This window comes from Suricata suricatta, chromosome X (genome assembly GCF_006229205.1).
Source record: "Suricata suricatta isolate VVHF042 chromosome X, meerkat_22Aug2017_6uvM2_HiC, whole genome shotgun sequence".
NCBI lineage: Eukaryota > Metazoa > Chordata > Mammalia > Carnivora > Herpestidae > Suricata > Suricata suricatta.
Window position 1 is genome coordinate 52,193,235 of NC_043717.1, and position 15,793 is coordinate 52,209,027.

A 15,793-nucleotide genomic window follows, 5' to 3' on the forward strand; every position below is an offset into this window, starting at 1 on the left:
TTGCTGCTTTTAATGTTTTTTCATCACTGTGTTTTATTTATGTTTAAATATTTATTTATTTATTTTTGATAAAGAGAGAGTGTGAGTGGGAGAGGGGTAGAGAGAGAGGGAGACAGAATCCTAAGCAGGCTCCTCACTAACAGTGTGGAGGCCAAGGTGAGGCTTGATCTCACAAACTGTGAGATCATGACCTGAGCTGAAATCAAGAGTCAAATGCTTAACCGACTGAGCCACCCATCCAGGCGCCCCTGTATTTTGTCATTTTAATTGCAATATGTCTCGGGGTGGATCTGTTGATTTTGTTGGGGATTCTCTGTGCCTCCTGGATCTGGATATGGTTTTTTTTCCCCGGGATTAGGGAAGGCTTCAGCTATTGTTTCTTCAAATAAATACTCTGCCCCCTTTCTCTCTCTTCTTCTTCTAGGACTCCTAGGATACAATTGTTACTATGTTTGATGGAGTCACTAATTCCCCTAGCTCTATTCTCATTTTCTGTTCTCTCTCTTTTGTTCAACTTGATTACTTTCCATTACTCTACGAGCTCACTAATTCATTTCTCTGCTCTTCCATCCTCTGGTCATTCCATCAAGGGTGTTTCTCATTTATTTTATTGAGCTCTTAATCTCTGCTATGTTATTCCTTAACTCTATGCTACAGGTCTCACTGATGTCTTCTACTCTCTTTTCAAGTCCAGGAAGTATCCTTATGATCATTGCTTTAAGTTCTCCGTCACACATGTTACTTCTATCTGTTTTGCTTAGATCTCCAGATGTATAGCTTGTCCTGTTCTTTCATTTGGGACAAATTCCTCTGCTTTCTCATTTTGTCTTAGTCTCTGTACCTGTTTCTCTGTGTTAGGAAAGTCAGCTACATCTCTTGTTCTTGAGGGTAATGGCTTTATTAAGCAGGGGTCCTGTGGTACCCTGCAGTGTAGTGTCCCCTGTTCCCCAGGGCCTGGCACTTCTGGTAGTGTCTCCAGTGTGTGCTGCATGGGCTCTGTTTTTGTGTCCTGACCGCTTTATCCTTCAGGCTAGTCATCTGCAGAGGCTCTCTGTTTGTAATCGGCAGTGTTTGGTCCCTGGCCTTAATGTGGTGAGTTTTGACTAGGTGTGCTCTGGTATGTTTGTGAGATGAACACTTGTTGCCACTGCCACCAGAGCCAAAGTCCCACAGACTGCCGGGGTTGGAAATACAGTGTGGCCAGGGTTTAGGGCCAGTCTTCAGCGGGTCGGGGACTGCCAGGCTGGGACTGAGTCAAGTGTGATTTGGAGGGGCAGTTCTTCTGGAGTGGGGGGAGCTTTGGAGTGAGGCAGGACTAGGTTGTGAGTGTGGGTGCTCTGCCGGTTCCCACAGGTGGCCGTGTGCTTATGCTGAACGGCAGGGGAGGGAAGTTGTGCCTGTCGGTTCCGTTGTTCCTGGAGGGGTCTCTCCATGAATGCCGCTGTCTCTCTGGGAGGCGCTCCAAGATGAACAAATAACCTCCCCACGGTGTGCCCCAAGGGCTCTACCGAGTGTTGTTTCCACACTAGGTTCCCAAGCTGTTTGCCTGCCTTTTCTCCAAGACCAGCCCCATCCTCTGAGCTCTCCCAGGGCCGAGCACACTGACCTTTAACATTCCAGGCTTTAACTCCTACTGGCTGCAAGACCCCACAAAATTCAGGCTTTCTCACTTACTGAGCCAGTTGCTATGGGGACTCATTTTCCCCTGCACGCTCTGGTTTGCTAGTCTGTCTCTTGCCCTTCTATGCAGCTCCTTCCGCACCACCGCAACCGGGATCCAGTCCGTTTCTCTCCCAAACCACGTCTCCACACTTCATGCCTTCTTCAGTATGCCCTCTTTTCTGCCTTTAGTTGTGGAGTTTGTTCTTTCAGTTTTCAGATTGATTTCTGGGGTATTTAGGATGCTCTAATAGTTATTTAGTTGTATTCATGGGGTGAGGTGAGCCTCGGGTCCTCCTACTCCACCACCATCTTAAAGTCTCTGGTTCATCTTTGAAGTCTTTTCTAATCTTCTTATAAATGTATTTAAATGTTTACCTATTTTTGAGAGAGACAGACAACACCAATGGGAGAAGACAGAGAGAGAGGGAGATACAGAATTCAAAGTAGGTTCCATGCTCTGAGCTGTGAGCACAGAGCCTGACATGGGGCTCGAACTCACAAACCATGAGATCAGGCCATGAACCGAAGTCAGGTGCTTAACCAACTGAGCCACCCAGGTGCCCCATAAGTCCTTTCTAATCTTTAACAGTTCCATCTGTTTCTCTTTCTCTCTCTCTCTCTTTTTTTAAAAGGCATTGTTGAAGAAACCAGGTCACTTTGAGTTTCTCACAGCATGGCTGATTGCATCCCCAATATTCTATCTCCTGTATGTCCTCTAAATTATCAGTTAGACCAGGATGCTTGATTAGATTCAGTTTAAAAAGGTTTTTTGTTCATGGGCGCCTGGATGGCTCAGTCAGTTAAGCATCCAACTCTTGATTTTAGCTCAGGTCATGATCTCACGGTTTGAGTTCAGTCCCCAAGCATCAGGCTCTACTCTGACAGCCCCAAACCTGCTTGGGGTTCTCTCTCTCTCTCTCTCTCTCTCTCTCTCTCCGCCCCTCCCCCCCTTGCTCACTAACATGGGCTTGCTCTCTCACTCAAAAGTGAATAAATAAACATTTTTTAAAAAAAGAAAACATTTTTGTTAGGGAGATGGAGGAACAAGATGCTTCCTAAGTGATGGGGTATGTTTCTAATTACTTCACATCAGGAGGTACATGGTATCTGGTTATTACATAGGCAATGTTTTTTAAATTTTTCTAATGTTTAGTTTTGAGAGAGACAAAGCATGAGCATGGGAGGGACAGAGAGAGGGAGACACAGAATACAAAGCAAGAAAATGTTGCGACGAGGATGTGATAAACAAGCACTGACACACCGTGTGTGGGGGTGGAGGTCGGTAGCACTTTGCTGAAAGCTATTTGATGCTGTGCCTCAGGAGCATTAAGCACTTTAATCCCTTTGGGGTGCCTGGGTGGCTCAGTCAGTTGAGCATCCGACGAGCTCAGTTCATGATCTTGCGGTTTATGAGTTCGAGCCCCACATCGGGCTCTGTGCTGACAGCTCAGAGCCTGGAGCCTGCTTCAGATTTTGTGTCTCTGTGCCCCTTCTGCCCTTGTGCTCTCTCTCTCTCTCTCTCTCAAAAATAAATAAACATTAAAAATTTTTAATTGCTATCTAGGTTTCATATGGTTAAAAAATCACAAGCCTCATAAAAAATAGCAAGGTTCCTGCTCCAACCCTTTCCCTTTATTCTCCACTCACTTTCCCCAGAGGCAACCACTTTTATCTGTCAGAAAGATAGTTATGGGTTTTGGTACATAATATCCTATTGCTTTCCAAAAGTTTGTCCCTGTTTATCTTGCCAGCCGAGCTATGTGAACATACTAATTTCACTATAACTTTGTCAACTTTAGATGGTATTTACAAGTTGTTTTTGCCTGTTTTCAGTCATTCAATAAATATTCCAGCCACTACCACCTGACACAACTAAGGACACAAAGAATGAAATATAGCATCTGCCATCGAGTGTCATGGGTAGCCAGATGGACAGAAGGAGCATAAACCGAAAAATTCGGTGTGAGCAGTGGAATGGAAGTATGTGAAAGGAAGAGAGAAAAGTAATCAATGTTGTAGGTGGTAAGGATTTAGGAAAAGCTTTACAGTGCAAGAGATGCAAGAGACCTTTGAGCTGAAGGGGCACTTGCGTGGCTCAGTTGGTTAAGCGTCCGACTTGAGATCAGGTCATGATCTCACAGTTAGTGAGTTTGAGCCTTGCACTGGGCTCTGTGCTGACAGTGACAGTGACAGTGCGGCGCCTGCTTCAGATTCTCTCCCTCTGCCCCTCCCCTGCTCTTCTTGCACTTTCTCTCTCTCTCTTTCTCCCAAAAAAACAAAAACAAAACCAAAAATCTTTGAGGGGCACCTGGATGGCTCATAAGCATCCGACTCGGTTTCAGCTCAGGTCGTGATCCTATGGTTTCTTGGGTTCAAGCCCCATGTCGGGCTCTCTGCACTGACAGCATGAGGCCTGCTTGGGATTCCCTGTCTGTCTGTCTGTCTCTCTCTCTCTCTCTCTCTCTCTCTCTCTCTCTCTCTCTCTCTCCATCTCCCCCACTCACTCTGTCTCTCTCAAAAGAAATAAACTTTAAAAGAATAAGTAAAATATTTACTTCAATTACACACACACACACACACACACACACACACACACACAGACCTTTGAGCTGAATATGGATGGGTATTGGGAGGTTAACAGGTGAGGTGGGTGAAGATATTCCAGGGAGATAATACATACCCAAAAGCCAGAGCCATGAATCAGCTTGGAATGTTTGAAGAACTTCGAGTAGTCCAGTGTGTGGAGGGATAGTGAGGGTAGGGGGAAAGTCAGGAAAGGTAGATAGTGCAGAGCATGAAACACAGCCCAAAAGGGTTTAGAGACTATGGTGAGGAATTTGGACTTTAGCTTCATAGATAATGAAGAGTTTTAAACAGGTGAAGGAGGTGATTAGATTTGGTTGGGTTTTAGAGAGATTAACTCTGGCTTCAATGTAGTGAATGTAGAGAAGAATCCGGGCTTGAGGAAAGGGCACCTGTTACAAAGTGACTGGTATTAGTTCAGGTGAGAAGTGATGAGGACTTCAATTAAAGCAATGATATTTGGGGGCATCTGGCTGGCTCACTCAGTAGAGCATGCAACTCTTTAAAAAAATTTTTTTAATGTTTATTTATTTTTGAGAGAGAGAGAAAGACAGAGCAAGAGCGAGGAAGGGGCAGAGGGAGTGAGACACAGAATCGGAAGCAGGCTCCAGGCTCTGAGCTGTCAGCACAGAGCCTGACATGGGGCTCAAACCCACAAACTGTGAGTACATGACCTGAGTCAAAGTCGGACGCTTAACCGACTGAGCCACCCAGGCGCCCCGAGCATGCAACTCTTGATCTCAGGGCCATTGAGTTCAAGCTCCATGTTGGGTGTAGAGCTTACTTTAAAAAAAAAAAAGCATAAGGGGTACCTGTTTGGCTCAGTCGGTGGAGCATGTGACTCTTGATCTTGGGGTCGTGAGTTTGAAACCCATGTTGGGCATAGAGATTACTTAGTAAAAAAATTTTTTTTTAATGAGGAGCTCCTTGATGGCTCAGTCCTTTGAGTATCCTACTCCTGATTTTGGCTCAGGTCCTAATCTTAGGGTCATGAGATCAAGCCCTGTGTTTGTGGAGCCTGCTTAAGATTTTCTTTCTCTCCCCCTGCCCTTCTCCCCTGCTCGCTCGCTCGCTCTCTCTCTCTCTCTCTCTCTCTCTCTCTATCTCTCTCTGAAAAAAAAATTAAAAAAACAAGACAAATGAAAAGCAGTCATATTGGGTTGGAGAAGATGGGACAGGTTTGGGAGATGCTTAGAAAGTAGGCTCAATCATGCCTTGTGATTCATTATTATAGGAGGCAAAAATAAAGAGGCATATAAGATTCAATCATGCAGTCAAGAAATATTTATAGTATGCCTATAAGTGTGCCAGGCACTGTTCTAGGCTGTAGGGGTATAGCAGTGAAAAACATGGTTATAAATCTTTGTTCTCATGGGGTTTATATCCTAGTGGAAAAGAGGTGGACAATAAATAAGTAAATACAAATAAACTATGTTTGAAATAAGAGAAGATATATTAGTAATTGTGGCTGGGTGGGTTGGTCCTATTTTAGATAGGATAGACAAGGAAGGTCTCTAATGAGGAGGCAACATTTTAACTAAGACTTGAAGATAAGAAAGAACCAGCCTTGGGGTGCCTGGGTGGCTCAGTCAGTTGAGCGTCCAACTCTGGCTCAGATCCGACTTTGGCTCAGGTTATGATCTCACAGTTCGTGGGTTCAAGCGCCGCGTCGGGCTCTGTGCTGGTAGCACAGAGCCTGGAGCCTGCTTCCAATTCTGTGTGTCCCATTCTGTCTTTCTGCCCTCCCCTTGCTCATGATCTGTCTCTCTCTGTCTCTCAAAAATAAATAAATGTTAGAAAAAAATTAAAAAGAACCAGCCTTCAGATGCCTGAGTGGCTCAGTCTGTTAGGAAGCCGACTTTAACTCACGTCTTGATCTCATGGTTTGTGGGTTCAAACCCCACGTCAGGCTCTGTGCTGACAGCTCAGAGCCTGGAGTCTGCTTTGGATTCGGTGTCTCCCTCTCTCTCTCTTCCCCTCTCCTGCTCACATCCAGTCTGTCTCAAAATTAAGTAAACATCAAAAAAAGAGAGAGAAAGAGCCAGGCTTTCACTGAGCCGGAGGAAGATCATTCCGGGTAGAGGGAACACCGAGAACAAAGGCTCTTAGGCAGAAAAGAAATTGGTGTCCTGGAGGAACTGAAGCATTGCTAGAGTAGCTTGGAGTGTAATGATCAAAGGGGAGAGCAGAATTCTTCCAAGTTTTTGTCTTGGGTAACTAGAGAAGGGGATGGGAATAATAGAGGAATAATTTCAAATAAGGGATAGACTCCAGATTGGGGAAGATAATGTGTTAAGTATCATATTTGGTGAGATGTCTAGGAGACATCCAAGGGGAGATGTTCAGTAAGTATTTGGAAACAGTGGAGCTTAGAAGAGAGGCTGTGTTGTGTTGTTAGCCCATGGATAGCAGATAAAGATATGAATATGAGATCAGAGCCAAGGGCAGAACTCAGGGGGGAAAACTCAATGCTTGATGGATGGGCAAAGGTAGGGGAATCAGCAAGACGATTGCAAAAGAACAGTCAGAAAATGTGTAATCCAGAAGCTAGATGGACAAGAGAATGTGAGGAATGAAGGAATAATCAGTATTTAAAATGCAACAGATCATGGAGAGGGGCACTTGTGGGGAAGAGCACTGGGTGTTATATGGAAGCCAACTTGGTTGGTAATAAACTATTAATTTTAAAAAAGGAAAAAAATTTAAAAAAATAAAATGCAACAGAGACGTTAAGTAAGCTGAAAAGTATCCATTGAATTTGACAATTGGGAGATCAGTGGAGTGGTAGAAGTAAGAAATAGATCTGCACTGACTTGAATAATGTCATATAAAATGTCATATAAAAATACATATGCCACTTAAATTAACAAAAATAAGATACCTAGTAATAAATTTAATTAAAGAGTTTTAGACCTTTATGAAGAAAATAATGAACTTTTACTGAAAGATATTCAAGACCTAAGTAAATGGAGAGACATTCCAGATTCATTATTAGGAAAATTCAATACTGTACACATGTAAAGATGGCTTCCCTTGGTCTGTGGAACCCAATATGTTTCCATAAGAATGCCAATAGGGCTTTTTCATAGAACTTGACAAAGCAATTCTAAAGTTTATATGGAAGAGGAATGGATCAAAAAAAGCCAGCCAAGAAGACAAGCAAGATGAGGAAACTGGAACTTCCCTTTTCAGATATCAAGTTATCATAAAGCAGTAATTCGGGGAGTTTGGAATTGTCACAAGCATAGGAACAGTGGAACAGAATAGGGACACTAGAAGATAGGAGTGGCATTCTGAATCAGTGGGGTAAGGATGGGCTGTTCAGTGAAAGTGCTGGGACCACTGGTTGTCCATCCAGGAAGAAGAGGAAATGAGATTGCCACCTCATACCCCACATAGAAATCAATTCTTCATGGATCGAGGCCCCAGATGTGCAAGACAAAATTCTTAAGTTTTTAGATGAAAATATAGGAGGCTATTTCTATAACCTTGGTATAGGAAAGGATTTCTTGGCGATAATATAAAGCACATTAACTAAAGAGAATTCAAATTTAAACTTAGGGAAAAAATAAATAATTAAAAAAAGGGAAAAAAATAAAGCACAAGCCATGAAAGTTTGATATGTTTGACTACGTTAAACAAACAAACCTCTGTTTATTGAAAGACATTATTTAAAAAGGTTAAAGGGACTGGCAAAAGATATTTGCAATTTATATAATTAATAAGGGATAACTATCCTAAATATATATATAAGCCACCCAGCATAAGATTGACCAAAAGACATAAATAGGTATTTCACAGAAGAGAAAGCAGAAATTACCAACAAACTTTGAAAAGATGAACTATCTCACTGGTAATCAGGGAAATGCAAAGAATGACCACAATGAGGTCAATTTTATACTTATCAGACTGATAAATATTCAAAAAAATTTTTAATGTTTATTTATTTTTGAGAGACTGGGAGACAGAGCATGAGTCGGGGAGGGGCAAAGAGAGTGGGAGACACAGAATCTCGAGCAGGCTCCAGGCTTTGAGCTGTCAGCACAGAGCCCAATGTGGGGCTCGAACTCATGAACCACAAGATCATGACCTGAGCCGAAGTCAGATGCTTAACCGACTGAGCCACCCAGGTGCCCCAGTAAATTTCTTAATATCTATCTTCTACTTGTTCTGTTTCTCATGTTGAACTCTGACTAATATATCTTTGGCAATATTTTCTCCATCCAGTCTGGGAAGTCTTCATTTCATGGATAAGCATAAGAGGCACTCCCCAAAGGTACCCCATTTTTTTTGTACCTCAAAGGGAAAGATCAACTTCAGTAAATACTTACAGAGGGCCATCATTGCCTCTGATGGGAAGGAAAACATTCTGCAGGTCCCAGGAAAAGTTTTCTAGTGTCAGGAAGAATGTGCTAGAGATGTCAAGAGAAGCAGCCTATTATTGGTTGGTGGATGCCAGAGTTCTGTGCATAAAAAAGAAAGTAAAACATCACCTGACGAATGGATCAGGAAGATGTGGTATATATACACGATGGAGTACTACATGGCAGTGAGAGGGAATGACATATGGCCATTTGTAGGAAAGTGGATGGACCTTGAGGGTGTCATGCTAAGTGAAATAAGCCAGGCAGAGAAGGACAGAAACCATATGTTTGCACTCATAGGTCTAACAGGAAAACAGAAAGACCTAATGGAGAATCAGGGGGAGCGGAGGAGGGAGAGAGAGTTAGGGAGAGAGAGGGATATAAAACTTGAGAGACTATTGAATGCTGAGAATGAACTGAGGGTTGAAGGGGAAGGGAGAGAGGGGAAAAGAGGTGGTGGTGATGGTGGAGGGCACTTATGGGGAAGAGCACTGGGTGTTGTATGGAAAACAATTTGACAATAAAATATTAAAAAAAAAAAAAGGTAGAAAAGAAAAAACTTAAAAATACATATTTATAAAATATAAAATAAAGAAAATAAAAAATGAAATGAAATAAATAAAAAAGAAAGTAAAAATGATTGAGCGTTAAAATGAGAGTGGGGCAAAGTATAAAATAAAGATCCATGATGAGGCGCCTGGGTGCCTCAGTTGGTTGAGCATCCGTCCAACTCTTGATTTTGACTTAGGTCAGGGTCTCACAGTCATGGGATTAAGCTCTGCATCAAAGCCTGTTTGAGATTCATTCATTCTCTCTCTTTCTGTCTCTGTCTCTGTCTGTCTCTCTCTCTCTCTCTCTCTCTCTCCTTTCTTTCCTCCCTGTGCCCCTTTCCTCCCAACTCACATGCATGCTCTCTCTCTCTTTCTAAAATAAAATTTAAAAAAGAACTTGAAGGTCATCAAAAGCAGGGAAGGTCTGAGAAACCATTACGGAGCCCAAGGAGACATGATAACTAAATGTAATGTGGTATCTTAGATGCGATTCTGGACCTAAAAAAGGACATTAGGTAAAAACTATGGAAGTCTTAAAAAACGATAGACTTTGGCTTATAATGATGTATCAATATCAGTTCATTAATTGTAACAAGTATACCATAGTAATAGAAGATCAACGATAAAGGAAACTGGATGGTGGGTTTACAGGAGCTCTGTACTCAGTTTTTCTGCAAATATAAGACTTCTCCAAAAAAAAATAAAGTTTATCTATGGAGATAACAAAAAGATCAGTGGCTTCCAGAGGCTCAGGGAGAGACAGGAAGAGAGGTTGAATAACTAGAGCACAGGGGATTTGGGGGGCAATGAACATATACTGTACGATACCATAATAATTGTGGATAAATGTCATTACACATTTGTCAGGGCCCATAGCATGTGCAATACAAAGAGTGAGCTCTAATGTAAACTGCAGCCAGTAGACTGTAGCAATGAATCAGTTTTAGTTCATTAATTTTAACAAATGTAACACACTATTGCAAGATATTCCTAATTGGGAAAGTTGTGCATGTGTGAGTGGGAATGGGTAGAGGTGGAGAGAGTAGGTTGGGTACATGGAACTCAATGTAATATCTGCTTGATTATTCTATAAATGTAAAACTGCATTAAAAGAAGTAAGTCTGCTAAAGTCAATGGACTCAGGATTTGAATAGACATTTCTCAAAAGAAGATATACAAATGGCCAACAGATACTTGAAAGATGTTCAATATCACTAGTCATTAGGGAACTGCAAATCAAGCCCACGATGAGATACAACTTTATACCCATTAGAATGGCTATAATTTTTTAAATCTTTTTTTAAATGTTTATTTCTCAGAGAGAGAGACAGAGAGAGAGCATGAGTAGAGGCAGGGTGGGCAGAGAGAGAGGGAGACACCGAATCCAAAGCAGACTCTAGGCTCTGAGCTGGCAGCACAGAGCCTGACATGGGGCTTGAACCTGTGAACTGCGAGATCATGGTCTGAGCCGAAGTTGGATGCCCAACTGACTGAACCACTCTGGTGCCCCACTATAATTTTTTTAAAGAAAAATAACAAGTGTTGGTGAGGATGGGGGGAAATTGGAACCCTTGTGTATTGCTGGTGGGAATGTAAAATGGTGCAGGCATGGTAGAAAACAGTTTGATGGATCTTCAAAAAGTAAAAAAAAAATAGATTTTCTGTATGATCTAGCAATTCCACTCCTAGATATATGCCCAAAAGAATTGAAAACAGGTATTCAAACCAAAACTTGAACACACATGTTCATAGCAGTACTATTCACAATTGCCAAAAGTGGAAACAACCCAAATGTCCATCAATGGATGAGTGGAATAAGATATAGTATATCTGGGTGCCTGGGTGGCTCAGTCAGTTGAGCATCTGATCTTGATTTTGGCTCAAGTCATGATCCCAGGGTCATGGGTTCGAGCCCCGCATTGGGCTCTGTGCTGACAGCTCAGAGCCTGGAGCCTGCTTCAAATTCTGTGTTTTCCTCCCTCTCTGCCCCACCTCTACTCGTGCTATCTGTGTCTCTCTCAAAAATACACAATAAACATTTTTTTTTAAAAAAGAGGGTGAGGGCACCTGGGTGGCTCAGTTGGTTAAGCACCTGACTTTGGTTCAGGTCATAATCTCACAGCTTGTGAGTTCGAGCCCTGTGTTGGGTTCTGTGCTGACAGCTGGAGTCTGCTGTGGATTCTGTGTCTCCCTCTCTCTCTGCCTCTCCCCTTCTCATGCTCTGTCTCTCTCAAAAATAAATAAACACTATAAACAATTTTTTAAAAAAGAGGGTAAATGGGTGGGGAGGATGGGGTATTTAGGTGATGGGGATTAAGGAGGGCACTTGTCATGTTGAGCACTGGGTGCTATATGTAAGTGATGAATCACTAAATTCTACTCCTGAAACTATATGTTAAATAACTAAAATTTAAATAAAAACTTGAATCTCACTATTTCCAGTGACACAGATGGTATTAGAGTATATTACGCTAAGTGAAATGAGTTAGAGAAAGATAAATGTATGATTTCACTCATATGTGGAATTTAAAAAACACAGCAGATGAACACAGGGGAAGAGAAAGAAAAATAAAATAAAAAGGGAGAGGAAGGCAAACTATAAGAGACTCTTAAATACAGAGAACAAACTCAGGTTTTCTGGAGGGGAGGTAGTTGGGGGGATGGGCTAAACGGGTGATGGGTATTAAGAAGGGCACTTGTCGGGATGAGCACTGGGTGTCATATGTAAGTGATAAATCACTAGGTTCTATTCCTGAAACCAATGCTACACTGTATGTTAAGTAATTTGAATTTAAATAAATTAAGTACCCTAAAAAAAAGACCAGTGAACCTTTAAAAATACTACCCCTGAGCTAAATGGGGAAGACCTTGATTGGCTGCTTGCATAAATAAAATGCAAACTGTCAAAAAAAAAACCCAACAAAAACAACTTGAAATAATAAATAAACAAATAAATAAAGCCAGCAATCCACAAAATGCTAAGTATTTGCAATAGAAAATTATAATCTACATAATAATTACTCAGATTGTAAGTCTACACTATGCCTTACTGAATTTTATTTTTTTAATGTTTATTTTTTGAGAGAGACATCATGAGTGGGGAGGGGCAGGGAGAGAAGGAGACATAGACTCCCAAGCACGCTCTGCATTGTCAGCACAAAGCCTGATGTGAATCTCAAACTCATGAACTGTGAGATCATGATCTGAGCCAAAATCAAGAGTTGGATGCTTAAGTGACTGAGCCACTCATGTGCTCCTATGTCTTACTAAATTGTAAACAAAATTGAATACACAGACTGAAGAAGACATTAAATTAAAAAAATTAAGTCTATTGAGGAACCCCACAAGTGTTGGAAAGGCTGGAGAACAAGGTTGGAGCCAAACTTCCAGGAATAATGTCCCAAACCATTGCACAAGTGGCCAGATGAGACAGGTGTCCACCCCACCCCCCAACCCCGCACAGGAGAGAATTGCTACTGCTACTGCTGCTGCTTCATTCTGGAAGGTCAACCCTGAAAACACTGGAAATTTCCTGACAGTAAACAAAATGGAAGCTCCACATAGAGCCAGTTTCCTTCTGTTGTTCACTCCTGGATCAGGGTCTCAGGCAGGTCTGTCTTTCTTTCTTTCTTTCTTTCTTTCTTTCTTTCTTTCTTTCTTTCTTTCTTTCTTTCTTTCTTTTTCTTTCTTTCTTTCTTTCTTTCTTTCTTTCTTTCTTTCTTTCTTTCTTTCTTTCTTTCTCTCTCTCTCTCTCTCTCTCTCTCTCTTTCTTTCTTTCTTTTTAACATTTATTCATGAGAGAGAGAGAGGGAGAGGGAGAGAGAGCTCAAGCAGGGTTGGGCAGAGAGAGAGAGGGAGACAGAATCCAAAGCAGGCTCTAGGCTCCAAGCTATCAGCACAAAGCCCGACACAGGCCTCAAACCCACGAATCATCAGATCATGACCCGATCCGAAGTCAGACACTTAACCTACTGGGCCCCTCAGGAGCCCCTCAGGCAGGTGTTTCTGATGGGAGAAGCCTAAGTTCACAGACTGTGTCCTATCTCCAATAGAGGCTGGTAGAAGGGTTCCGACTCCCAGGAGGGAGGCAGAGCATGGGAGGTAGAAATCCTTCCATATATAGAAAGGCTATTCAAATAATGAGGACAGTCACAAGTATGGCACAGATGGTGCCGCTATCAACGAACGTAGAGCTTACAAGAGTTGCACGGTGGGTATGAGGAGTTTTCATTGTGAACATGTAGAATGTGAGGTGTCTGTAGAACACTGAGATACAGATGTCTAGCAGCAGGTGAGATATTTGAAAGTCTTAGCATACAGGTAGCTGCTAAAATAAGACCAAGTAGGATGGTCCAGAGAGCCTGTAAAGTAAGTTAAGACTGAAGAGAGGGTCCTGGTGTGGAAAATCAAAGTTCCTGGGTTTCTGAGTGCCCTGTAAAAAGCCCTAGCCACCGGAGACACGGGGATGTATACAACATACAGACAGAAAATATTTGCTTTTAGGGGCGCCTGGGTGGGTCATTCGACTAAGTGTCCGACTTCGGCTCAGGTTGTGATCTCATGGTTTGTGAGTTCGAGCCCCATGGCCAGCTCAAGAGCCTGGAGCCTGCTTTGGATTCTGTGTCTCCCTCTCTCTCTGCCCCTCTCTTGCACCAGCGCGTGCGCTCTCTCTCACTCTCTCTGTCTCAAAAATAAATAAACAAATTTTAATAGAAAAAGATTTGCTTTCACTTCTCCCAGACACATTTCACTTTTCACATGTCACGAGGATATCTTTAGCCATTTGTCTAGCTAACTGCTCTGAGCCAAATGGATAATAAAACTTCTCTTATCTCCCCAAGAGATTCAAATGGTTAAAGCCAGGATTAAGTTCCCAGCTGAAACTCCCAAGGTGCCAGGAAGACAGGAGCAGTATTTCCCTAGGTATTAACACTTCGAAAGGGATGAAGCCTAGACCATGGAGACATCTCTAAGGCTGTAAAAACTGGAGATAACAGGGCTTATCAGGCCCTTGGAAAGACATTAACATTGTAAACGGCTAGTGTAAGATCCAGGATCCTTTACTTCCCCCCTCTGAGGAACCAAGTTTTCTCTCTCAGAAGGGAGCAGGATGGCTGTCTCTCTCCCATCTACAGTATATGTTTTTTCTATTGGTTTTAAATTTTACTTTAATTCCACGGCAGTTCACATACAGCGTTCTGTTCATTTCAGGTGTAAAATATAATGACTGAGCAGTTCCATAGATTACTCAATGCTCCTCACGATAAGTGTACTCCTGGGGCGCCTGGGTGGCTCAGTCAGCTAAGTGTCTGACTCTTGATTTCAGCTCAGGTCAGGATCGCAAGGTCATGGGATTGAGCCTCGCACTGGGCTCCATGCTGGGTGTGAGCCTGCTTAAGAATCTCTCTCTCCCTCTCCCACTCAGCACTCATTCTATCTAAAAAAACAAAAACAAACAAACAAACAAAAAATCTTTTCCCTGATCCAGGCTCTTCACGGTTCTTTAGCATTCATACTACAAGTACATACGTATGCATGTAGGGACATTTCACAGTTCTTAAGAAAACACTGGAGAACATTAACATTTAAGTGGTGGAAAGAGGCAGAGATCAAAATAAAAAAGAACAACCAGGAGTGGTCAGAGAAGTAAAGAATAACCAGTACCTTGAATGAATTCAATGTCATGGAAACATAAGAACAAGAACATTTCAGGGGGGAGGCAATTAGCAGCAGTGTCAAATGCACAGAGAAATCTAGTAACATGAAGACTGAAAAGGAGCATTGGCTTTGACAGTTTGGGGGTCATTGGTGAATTTTGCAAAAATTTCCTTTTTTTTTAATCTTTTTTTTAAAGGTTTATTTATTTTGAGATAGAGAGTGTGAGCAGGGGAGGGACAGAGAGAGAGAGAGAGAGAGAGAGAGAATCTGAAACAGGCTTTGTACTGTCAGACAGAGCCTGATGTGGGGCTTGAACTCATGAACTGTGAGATCACGACCTGAGAAGAAGTTGGATGCTTAACTGACTGAGCCACCCAAGTGCCCTGCCAAAAGAAATTTCAGTGGAAACGTCTTTCAGCAGGTCGAGGCATGAATGGATTTGAGGAAGCACAGACAACAAGTATTAGACTACTGGTATTCAGAGAAGCTTAAGCTGAATGAGTAAGGAGAGAAATCGGCACCACATGAAGTTTCAGGTCAAGGGACCATTTTGTTCTGTTTTATTTTGTTTGGTTCAGCGTTTAATGAGAGATACCCAAACATGTTTACAGCTGAGGAAACGGGAGCACAGATTGAAATCAGAGAAAGAAGGGGTAATTGATGGAGGAAGATTCTGAAGGAGATTGAAAAAGATGGCACTTTAGGGCACAGGGGGATGGGTGGACCTGGAACAGGGAGGTGGGCTGCAGATAAGGAGGATGTGAGTGTCCTGTTATTGCTTGTGTGAGATTCACCTGAGGCTGAAGACCATGGATTTATGGTCGCACTAAATTTCACGGTTTGGCACATTTTCTCCAGCAGGGTGAAAACACACAGGTAAGGGAGGGGGGAAGGGTGGTTTTTAGTACTGACCCAAAGTGAGAGGTTTGTGGGGCTGGTTTGGCAGATAGGAATGCTAAGGGAATTGAGGGTGGT